Below are 12,304 nucleotides of genomic sequence, written 5' to 3'. Positions count from 1 at the left end.
GGGTCATTTATAAGCACGTAGCTCTTGACTTTTACTTTTAATACCCCCTCTGGTTCAGCAGTTCCACATGGACCTCTGAGACTGCAGGTAATCAGAGTCACTGCTGCTTGTGCAGGAAAGCATGCACACAAAGTCGTCAAGCTACTCTAGCTTCCTGCCTGTAAGTGCTAATTAGACACAAATTAGCACTAACTCCCCAAAACAGCAACACCAGACATGGGGAGGGGGTGCGAGGGCTGGGGGGGAGGGGGGGGGGGCAGGAGAGGGGGGCAGGGAGGATGGGTAATGCTTCTTGTTTTAGAGGAAAGGGGAGTTGATTTCATAGAAAAGACCATTGAATCACAGGCTGAAAGCAAGTGGCAGATACTGGAATCAACTGGCATTTGGCTGTTGAACAGAACAGTGAAGTTACAATTTGCCTCAGTATTTGCCTCCTGGAATTCACAGCTGCTTGGCTCCAATTTCTACCTGCAAAATGAATTATTTCCATTTTAGGAGACAAACTTGCAGGAGGTCAGAGCAATCTGGCTATCCTTGATTATACATCAAGGTCGGTTACAAGCTGAACGATCTGCTTGTCCCAGTGCAGGCACAAAGTAATCTAAGTTCCCCAAAGCAAAGGTACTAGAAATTCATCTGCTGGGGCAGATTGTTACTACTGGAGAATTTAACATCTGTTTCTAGTAGTTTTAGCTCCAGTGTTGGATGAAGTTACAAATTCAGTAATCCCATCTAACAGTAACAGTGGGCAAGCATTTTGGCTTCATGCATTCAAAGGATTTCTCTATCTCCAAAGTCAGTGACCACATAAAACTCAGCATATGTTTGCCAACTTGCAAGTGCAGAACATCTATTATTCTCCTTGCCTGTAGTCCTTTAGAAGTAGTCAGGGAAAAAAGTATTAGTGGCTAACGGCGTTTAGCAGAAATGCAGCGTGTAATAATTACTGGAATAACACAGAAGAGAATTATGACAAAACTGAAAATTCACAACTATTTCACTGCAGGTATGTATACTGAAGTCATAGGTCAAACCCAACACAAACATAATTAGAGGACAAAGTTAATGCTTGCCAATTTAAACATTCTATTTAAAAAAAAAAGCTACTGCTTACATATTCCCTGGAATTCCCAAACTCAAAAAGTATGTTGTTACAGTTTACTGCAAAGATTCATACACATACAGCCAAAATTTTAACTATTTGTTTTATGGCTGAAGAGTACTAGCAACCAGCTAAGCACATGCACTGTTTGTTTATCTCTAGTAAAAAGCTATATGAAGGCCTAGTAATAACAGAGATACTACAGGTTAACTACATACTACTACACACCTGAAGGTTCTAGAGCACACTTGCCTACGCCACCCTGAACTCAAGGGATGCCTTGAGTCAACAATTCACATTTCCTACTAGCTGCAAAGAAAAGCCACAATGTTAAGATTAATTAACCATAAATGTTTTTTATTTGAAGTGGGAAGGGAGAAAATACATACTTACAACAAAACCATCACAACTGCTTGTTTCACAAATACACAACCACTCTTTGGGCTAGAAACTCAAAGTTAAGTGAAACAAACAGAAAGTCAGACACCTTTAATATTTTTAAAATAAGACAATCAAAACCACTGAGTTTGTCCTTAGCTACAACCTCTTGATGTTTACTGATAAAGGAGATCTATTTGTTGCAAAAATACAACTTTTTTCCACAGGTGCAGAAGATGCTGTAGTTGTAAGAAAGTTTTTCAGTGAGCTTTACTCCATACTATAATTCCTACAGCCTTTACCAGTCCAATCTGATGTTCTGCACTCTCATCCAGGGAGATGCAGGACTTGCCTTTGATTCTTGCTTTTGCAGACACTGGCTGTGACAGAACCAGAGGAATAAATAAACCCCATGGCAAGTCAAAAGCCTCAAGTTAACAGACCTCAGAAACTCAAATCTGTGATAGCAAAGTAGCCAGAGCTAGTGGCTGGACTGCAGAAACACATGCCTTGATGGCTGAAGAGCACATTCCCTTTGCATGATTGAGCAGCCCATGTAGCCAGTAGCTTGCTGTCTAATTTTATATTTTAGTTTAGACATTGTGCCATCTTGAAGGTGTAATTTTACAAATTAAGTGCTGTTCTCATCCCCTCCATACCCACAAAGCAGACAGGGCAAATTACTTTTCCCTAGCAGGCCACCAATGGTCTGCTACTCACACTTCACATATCTGCATAATCATGTAAGCAGCAGTTCCCCTTCACTCAGCATCCTCTTCTAAATTGGTAAGAGTATTACTGTTTTATGACTAAGGTGTCTCAGGGAAGGAGGGGGACATATTTTCCTCCAAGATATTAACATTTTTTTTGCCATATTCTCCAGAGTGGTTAATAAATTTCCAGATACTTCAGCAACTGAGTCTTATCAGTTGGTAGAACCTGACTCCATGGTAATGCCATGATTGGGAAAATGTTAAGTCTTACATTCAGAAACAAAGAAAACTGCAGAAAACCCACGTGCCACATTGTGCCTGAAGCAGGCAAATCATCTGCATTTTAACATAAGAATTTAAGATAGATTCTTGTACGCAACTTCTAAATCCAGAGTTACTAAAATTGGACTTCACCCAGAAATATTTGATATTAAGAAGGTGAAATAGCCTAACAGAGTCACCAGTGTTCTCAGCTAGTAAAGACTCACTGCAAGTTCCAGAACCATTTCACAATCCAGACACTAAGCCTGACAAAAGCAAGAGTTCACAGAAATCTTTGATTCACCTAATTGGTTTTACAGGAACTTACATTGTGCTAGCCCTTGCACTAGGCACAGTTAAAACATTCCAGAGAAATTTATAGTGCAATCATGAGCGTGGGAGGATGGGGTGTCATCTCAGGTATCCTCATGAAGTCTCACCGAGCAGAAGTCTAAGTATCCTGTGCCTCAGCGGTCGCTGCTACTACCAACGAAAGGAACCAAACCAGCATCAGACCCTTCCCGAGGAAGCAGCCAGAGCGGGGGGGCATGCTGGGTTTCCATAAACATCAGCATCTTGTTCACATCTCTGCAGGTGCTGACTGGAACGCAGAGTCTCTTTTTATAAATCTAAAAGGAGAAATAACTAACACACAATGCTTATTTGTTAGAAGTTACAGGACAGAAGAACGTGATCACCGAGATCCAGTTTCTACAACACAAGCAGAGCACGGAGATAGGAAGAGAGAAGAAAAAAAGGGGCAGCTTAGCTGGACTAAAAAGACCTGAGACCTACCTCTAACTGTTCTATCTTATAATCAGGGGAACATTTTCTATTTTGTCTTTCCCCATGCCCATCTTTGTCTAGGTCAAAGAACTTCTTCAAAGAGCAACTTATGCAACTGTATGACGTGATGGGGCACCATGAATCACAGACAGCTACCAAAGATAAGTACAGAAGCGTATTGATAAAACAGTTAGCGATACCTTTCCTACTTAAGTGGCACTCCTAAGTTTTACAGCCTGTCACATGAGCTCAGCTGCCAAACATCTGAATCGAGATTTAAAACTATACTTGTTTTTTTTTTTTTTTAAATTAAGGTTCTGGCTCAAGGTTTAAATGGTTTTAATACTTTAACATTTATAGTTTAAGCTGCAATATATTTTGGCTGCCTGGGGAGGTAGTGGAATTGCCATTCCTGGGACTGTTCAAAAAACATGCAGATGTGGCACTCTGGGAGATGGTTTAGAGGTTATGGTGGTGTAGGGCTGATGGCTGGACTTGATGATCTTGAAGGTGTTTTCCAACCTTGATGATTCTATAGCAGTCCAAATGAGCTGACTTAGTCTGTTATCTGTCTAGGTTCTGCATAAACACCTTCCAGATATTAATAGAACGCAAAACATTATCAAATAGTTATCAACAGTGAGATATGACAAAGCAAAAGCATAAAACCCACCAAGAACAGTTATAATGGCTATAAAAATAATTAGATGATTCTAGAAGTGAAAATTGCTTTAAATCCTAGAAAAAAGAAATTAAGTCAGCAAAGCCTTCCCGAACACAATCACAAGGGTTTCTATCTCGAAAAGACTAAGAACTTGTTGCAGTATGTGCAGGTAAGCTAACAGCTGAAGGAGAGATACAAAGTCCCTAGATGCTCTCCAAAAAAGGGGAAATCACACAGCAGCTGTCCAAGCAAACACTTGACTCATCTCTCTGCAGTTGATGAGCTGTGTCACAGAAGACTATACAGCTCTGATGCCAGCAAGGCTTAATACAAAGTTACTTTTCAGTGCTGTTGGTCTTTTATTGGAATCCCCACAGTTGAAGGCATGCAGACTTTTAATGATGTTTTTTATTTATGCCATATTTAAAAAAAAAAACCCAAAACACACAGCACTTGAAATAGAAAATTTTAATGATAGTTTTATTAAAGGTATTTTTCTACACCAGAATTTTCTTGGGTTTATGTTTTGATCCAGCTATACACCTGACATGACACTTCCTCTAAAAAAGAATGCAGAAATTGGGAGGTTCTGAATACAAGTGCAGTTAATGGCACTTTGCATCAGGAACTGGCAACTACTCTAGCATTCTGGACACAGCACACCTCCCAAACTGGATAAATAGAGTTCGTATGTCTAAGTCTCAATTGTTAGACTGAGACAACTACTTAAAGTGACTGGCTAATCAGTTACTGGCCTCCAATCATCTTACCAAATACAACCAGGTACTGAACGTTGTGCTGCCGCTTAGGTCCCATGTTTACTCTACACAATCTTTACAAATTGTGAACTGAAAATGCTGATTAAGAAACAACTCAGAACTCCAACAGTCAGTTTACTGAAGAACTGTATTAAACAGTACTCCAAGATGTACTAAATATTTGTACTAGTCTTTAACACTCATTCCAGGCAGCAAGTTTTTCTTGAAGGGAAGTTGAATGCAACAAAGTTCTTACCTATGGCAACATGATATTCAAATACTTTGGGGAAGCCTTTAGCTTTCAGGAAGACAAAGCCAACAGACTAAACCTGAACACTACCTAACCTGTAACAAGTATGATAAATCAAACAGTTCTCAGGCATGCTAAGACACTACCACAGAATGACACTGTAGGCATGTTTCTCCAAACCCTTTCCATCTACAGTATACTCAGATCTCTGAGCATAGAACAGCTTCTCTAGCAACTGTGGAGAAAAGGACTGTTTAATAACTTAAGTCATAATTGCTACAGTCCATACAGTATTTCTTATTTAAATATAAAAAGCAGTATCTCAAGCTGCCACAAAAGGACTGTGTGACAGAAAAGGCAAAGGGAGAGCTAAACGGAAATGGGTGTTTCCTCCCAGTGACATAAATAACCTCTTCCTGCACAGGCCCCTTCATGAGAGTGGGAGAGTTGTATCCAACATGCTGATACCACCAAAGAGGCAGAAGTAATCTATCACACCACCACACAAAACAAGCATCTGGCAATCAATATTTTTCCCAATTAATGGTAGTCAACTAGCTACAATTATCACTATAGGAACTTTAATCTTGATGGGGAGAAAAAGGAAAAATGCTTAGTCCATATTAAGCTTTTAAAAGAGATAACCTAATCATAAGACAGCATCGTCTTTAACGTTGCTTAGACACCACAACAGCACACGGATTCCAAACTCGACAGTCTTATGAAATTAGATTATCATTGCTATTCATTAGTGCAAAGCTAGCCCATTAGCAAGGAATTAGTCGGGAATTACTAGTTTAAAGTGAAGGATAACTACATACAGAGGTTACCACTCAGATAATCTAATTCAAGAATAACTCTCTAGAGGAAATTAGGGAAAAGATAAAATCCCCCCACACCTCTCATCCTACATTCAGGAGAGTAATACATCTTTTAAACAAGAATTCCTACACATGAACAGCCAGAGGTTGCCTGTGTTTCCATGTTTCACATCAGTATCTACATTTGCATCCAGCACTGGTATAAGCCGAGAAACTCATGCTTTGGCAAGACAGCATTCTTCCTGGATCCCAACTTCTGCTTCTCTAACTTAAGCCTTTCTTTTCATAAGCTCTTACAAATAAAAAAAATATACACCCCACTCCCCACCTAGTTTCACATTCATGATGTTTATACCTGGATCAATTTGTGTACCAAAATGAAAAGCAGCAAACACAGCATTTTCAGTAGTCAAATCTTTTTAACAAACAGTAGAGGAGAAATTCTAAAAATCAAAATGCCACTTGAGCTTGCAAATGTAGAGCTACGATTACCACTGACACTTCTATACTATAGTATAGCAGCATCTTCACTTGCTGAGGAAAACTGGAAGAGATCTCCCACTCCCACATCTTCTTACATGGGTCAGTAAGTGATAAAACACTTTCATAAAAAACACAACATATGTCTGCATGTGCACTAAGTCATCCTATATTTTTCCTTTGAAAGGGTAGTTTTTAAGTCACCACTACTATATTTACCCACAGGTAAAACTTGTTTACACAGTAACTTCATGAGCTTTCTTTGAAGTCACATTTGACATATCAGGCCAAAGCCAGGTGACTGTGGATAAGATATGGCACTGAAAAGGAAAGAATATGAAGAAATGGTTTCATATAAACCAAGTTTGAGGGCAGCTCGACTAAAACAGAGGGCAGTCTACAAGTGTTAAGCACAAGAGCCACTAGATCAGCTATTACTCCTTTACAGAGATGGAGAAGTCGTTTCTCTTCCTAAGGCTACAAATACCCCCGAGTCCTGTGTCACAGAAGTATTAGCATTCAATACCACTACAGCACACACACACACACGTGTAGCTATACAGAGACACAAACAACAAGCATTCGGCTAGGTAACCTGCAAGCAAGTAAAAAGTGAGTGACCAGAAAGCCACATCCAGCTTCACAAACACCTACTGACAGCCACAGCGTTAGCACAACCCACCCTCTCTGCTTTGCTATACTCTCAAGCCAGGAAACTGATGTTAACATAAAAAAATCTTTAAGATATAAAACATTACACTTATTTTCCACCTAACAGGAGACAAAATGCAGATGACTTATGAAAAAAACCAAACACACCAGCTTTATCATTAGGACCTAGAATAATTCAAGTTGCAGCAAACTTAAGTTTGGCAAGCATTTAAAACATTTGTTTTATATCGATAGAAATGAGATTATTATTTATTAGCAGCAGTCCCTATTTGGCTGACAGACACAATGCTGTCAACCCAATCTTCATTTTGATTAAAACCCAACCCAAGGAAATTCATTTTTGCCCAAGTTTACACCAAGTTCAGCACCTGAAACACCAGACTGGATTGACTTGAAAACATTTTCAAACAACAGGTTAGTACAAGAAGTTCTGATCTTTTGTAACTAGCTAAAAAAGTAATATTTCAATGACAATAAGCAGGGTTAGTTGTATTTTACAGAACACAGGGAAGGTAGTAAAAATTAGGACTGAGAAACAGTACAAATAGCTTTGATTGTTTCATCCTGGGATGGAGGCACACACTTTTGGAAAACTCTCACTGGTTTCATTAAGATTATTCACTTAATTAAGCCTACTCATTCAAGTATAATTGCATACATGTGTGAACATACTGCAAGCATCGAAGTTTTCGTTAAAAAAATGGGATGACATGCTTTGCAGCTTAAAAATAACAAGTTTTCCCCTTCAGTTGCAGGGGTATAGGTTTTCAATCAAGAACACTATAGAAAATTTCAGGGCATTAGTACGCCAGAAGTTTCAGTGCTAGAAGTCAGAGATGGTATTCTTGTTCCAACAGAGCCCATGAGGATCCCAGACTTGACACAGAAAAGCAGCTTCTCAGTGAAAACTTAAGGGGGCAGTTCAGAAGGTAGCACTGAACACACACCTCTCAGCTGCTCTCACCTTTGTTAGAGAGACTGTTAACTGAGTATTTGCCCAAGACAAATTAATGTGTGAAATTGAGACAAACACTGTTAGGTAAGTTTATCACAATTTTGAAGCATAACTATTAGCAAACAGGTTTCACGTTGTTAACACTCATCTTAGTCATTTTGTGAAAGACCAAAAAAACCCATGAAAATGAAATCCACGTGAAGAGTGATAAATGTATTTTTTTAGATACACAGCATAAGGCCAAAACTTACATATAATCCCCTGATACACAAGAAACCTCATATATATATATTGAGGATGCCTCAGCTACTCTTCTAGTTTCACTATCACCACAACTGCAAAACTAAGTAAATAATCACCTCAGAATTAAAACTTGCATAGTAACCACCACTGGCTGGCTAACACCAAAACAAGCTACCACAGTTTGAACTTGAGAGCCTGATTTACAACATGACATGGAAAAATAAGTCAAAGGATATTTCAGAGTGACTTATATTAAAAAAAAAATCAATGAGACTTGGCCTCTGACAATTTTTTGGAGCTGGAACCACTTCCAAAAACCACAGCTTACAGATATTTTAGTATCAAATTAGATGGTTATGTTCTAGTTACAGAACAAGTGCAGAATTAATGTATTCAGAAGTTACAGTAGTATAAAAAAAACCTATTTACTTGCAGCCTTGAAGACAAGCCTCCTCCTGTGTGTAGGCCCAGAATAAGGCTGCAGTTCCTGTTCAAGTTTTTTCAGGTGTTTCATCCACTTCATAAAGCCAAGTCTACTCTTTACTTAGTTTAACAGACCTTTAGAAGCCATTAGTCTAAGAAATATCATGTTAATGGGATAACTGCTTACACCACTCAGACATAAATGGAAAACAGTCTTGTTCAAAGACTTAATCATATTGCTCTAATTTTTGGTTTTGTGAATGAGCTGTCAAGGATTCAGTGTTTCCAGGATAAGCACTGTGGCTGATTCAGCATTCTCAAAAATCCAGCTGAAATGGAAAAACTGGGTACCAGGTCTTCTCAAAACAAAGCACTTGGAAAAGTAACATCCAGAAACGCTCTTCCCCCTGCCCCCAAGTACCCTGACCATCTTTTGCCTTCTTGTTCTATCCTTACAGTCCTGATATTACTAGAAAGGAAACAGCTGAGGAATGCTGCCACTCTTATGCCATGCTTTCCATTGACTGTCATTTCAGGAATGCATACAGGAAAGTAAAGCAGCCTGGAATGTCTCCACCCATCCAGCAGCACCAGAAGCTGCCCAGCTTTACTGACAGCTCCACAGCCCTACAGCTGCATTCCAGTTTGTGTTTTTATAGTTGCCCAGATCAATGAAGACAGACATGTTGTTAAGCAGTGATACAACATTTATGTAAACATCCTCACATTCTGCATATCCTATATGCATATACCCCATATTGTTACTACAGCACAACAGGAACAAGGAACAATTTCTTGGTTGCAAGAGTCCCAGAATGGTCATGCTACAGTTGTCCAAAACTACCAACACATTCCTTTCAGAGCATATTAGTTTGTCTAAGTCTAACACCCCCCTCCCTCCAAATATGTTAGTGGATAAAATGTGTAAGTATTTGCTAGAACACGTACACATTAATTCTACAACCTTCCAGGCCAGCCTCAGGGGTCACAATTATACAGAAAAACACAAGCAACTTGCTGGGCTCCCAATTTAAGAAGACTGCTGTTAAGTGTCTTCGTAGACTAAGAAAGAACTTTGGGAAAGAGAGCAAGTGAGAGTGCAAATGAAGGGATAAACAAGTAAACTGGCCAAGAGCCTGTCAAACCATCTGTTCCAACTAAAATTTAGCATATACCCTTAAGCCTGGAATACAGATCTTCAGGAGACCTAAGCTGTATCTCTACTAATGACACTAATGACTGCTTCTGTCTCCTAGATTCAGATTTAGCTAACAAACTGAAACTTAGTAATTTGGTAGAAAATAACACACTAGCTACAATGCCAAGATCAAGGAGGCTTCAAATAAAGACTCTTCATATACACTTTATTTATACATACAAGAGCATGTGTCATTTATTCTTATGACGTGCTTTAAGATTTATCATGGAAGTGTTCTCACAATACCATGGGAATACATGCCAGAACAAAGAAAACCATAGATAAATCTTTAGTGTAGAAGCAACATTAATGTTACAGTGAAATTCATAGCTATAGAAGACAAGAAATGGTCCTTGAACATCAGCATTAAAGCCCTATCAGTTCAATTCATCCGTACACTGACTGTAGAACTCTTTGTCCATGACTAGCTAAGTTTAAGAAATCTGTCAGTTACAGTAACATGGAAACTTGCTTTCAATACTTAAAATAATTACTATATACTAGAATTCAGTTGGGTTGTTCCATCTGTGCATGGGAAATATTCGTACCAAATGAAAACTGCTACGTAACCGAATTCCAGGTTCAATCTTAACAGGCCCTGAAGAGACCAAGAGACTCATGGAGATAATAAAACGTAGAAAGGTGAAATTGATTGTTACTTTTATAACACACCAAGTGGAACACAATTCTTTTGAATGCAGTATTTAAATGTCCAGTTATATCTAAAGTATATTATGAAGAATCACTTCCCCCCACCCTTTCTTCTTTTCTGCATTTTGAAGGGCAATAGAAAGATCTTTGATGCCGAGATAGGCAGTAGGAAGTGAACAAGTACTTACTGCAGAATCCAAACCTAGCTACTGTAACTACGGAGAGAAAGATCTGTGGCCCACACAAAACCCAACTCCTATTACAAAGGGGTTTTTAAAGAAAAATGCCTCTGTAGCTCAATCAGAGTGAAGTCAACATTACACTTATTTCAGGATTTGTTTTCCATGTCCTTTGTTGTACAGATAGAGAATTTAAAAGAGTCAGGATAACCAAATACAAGCTGAGCAAATGACTCAAATACTTGGTACATCATCCACAACAGGATCACGAGGATGGTCAGTGGGTGGCAAGTTGTTCCCCCTCCAAACGGTCAAATTCAAGCATCAGGTTTGTAACAGAGCACAAACCTTTCTACCCAGAAGTAAATTCTCTTTCTTAATCTCAAAAGATTAGCAAGCTTACCATACACACCCGTATTTTCACTCCCCAAAAGTGGTAGTATAGAAGTTCTAGCCAGGAGGTTAAGATAGCTTTGAGCTATTTCCGTACTTCCCTTACCCTTGGATGTTGGGTGCTGCTGCTGCTATGAGGTAAACACCCTAGAGATTTAAGACTGCAGCAACCTGTTCTTTGCTCTTATGACTTGACGTGCTCTGCATGCTGTGGCCCCAGCTTAAATACGTGACCTGTGTTATCATTCATCAAAAAGGATCCTGACAGTGCAGCCCTAACACCCTCTATCAAGTTCTAAGCCAAGGGAATCCAGTGCTGGTAGATGTTTATGTCCCTTTTCCATCACTCCTTGCTGTCTGAAAGGATGTCATAAGGAGGACAATGGTTGATACCAACTGTAACGGTACCCTTTACCATACCAGGTACTATTGACCTGCCACCAGGAGATCTGACAGATTTTTTCAGATAACTATTACAGAAACTCCTACAAAGGAAGGTAACTCTTATCCAACAAATAAACCCAATAGAACCCACAGGAACTATTAAAGACATCAATAACTGTCCTTAATCACTTATTTTTTCTAAGTACTCAGTGAAACACACTCATGAAGAGTTTCTCAGCATCACAATTACTACAGAGGGATCAACACAGCAAAATCTTACAGAAATCACATTAAATCAAAATAATTTCTATTTAACACTGCACCCTGCTCTGTCTGCACAGAGACATAACATGGGTAAAACAGTCTCACCTTCATATGCAATGTAGTACTTCAAGAGTTGCACACTATCTGCAACAGAGAGATAGCCTTTGGGGAACTTTGTTTAATTAAGCTGTACTTGTCCTGGACAAAAAAAAAGCACATGAATCCTTCATTAAGGATTAGGGGCCTCTCTTGATGTTCAGCCTGCACCCGTGACAAGACCTACAGCACTCAATGATCCTCATGCACAAACAGCCAAGACTATTTCCCTTATTTTCTGTCCAAAGCAGAGAAACCCTCCCCAGAAAAACACCAGATCTAGACAGCAGGATCCTTTCATGCTGTGCAGTCAAATTGGGCCACAGCACCAACCTTCCTCACCCAGAGAGAATGAGGCCAAAAACCAGGTTACCACCTTTTAAGTCTGAGCAGCCTCAAAAAAAAAGTCAGTGAAAAAGCAGGCTGCATAATAAAGTGTCATACCTAACCACAGCTTAATCTCAGACATCTTCTTTATTGGGAGCATGCAGGTACTCTACAGCACACACCCAGTGCTCCCAGGGGAGCATCCTGCACAGGAAATCCAGCCTTCCAGGAAACTGGTCACATCATGGTCCCTCCCCATCACAAGCAGCCTTCTTAGCGGTGCTGCCCAGAAAGGGTGGGCTTCTC

The 12,304-nt window shown here is 39.5% G+C and overlaps 1 protein-coding gene across 3 annotated transcripts in view; it reads right to left on the bottom strand.

The window, feature by feature from the left end:
• PPP1R12A (protein phosphatase 1 regulatory subunit 12A) overlaps positions 1-12,304 on the bottom strand; it is a gene marked incomplete at its 5' end in the record, with an annotated part of 119,789 nt that overhangs the window by 103,347 nt on the left and 4,138 nt on the right. The gene's annotated exons all lie outside the window — the stretch shown is intronic.

The sequence above is a fragment of the Gallinula chloropus genome (genome assembly GCF_964237585.1).
Source record: "Gallinula chloropus genome assembly, chromosome: 1".
Lineage (NCBI taxonomy): Eukaryota > Metazoa > Chordata > Aves > Gruiformes > Rallidae > Gallinula > Gallinula chloropus.
The sequence above is the reverse complement of the archived record's forward strand: the minus strand, read 5'-3'. Positions and strand labels throughout refer to the sequence as shown.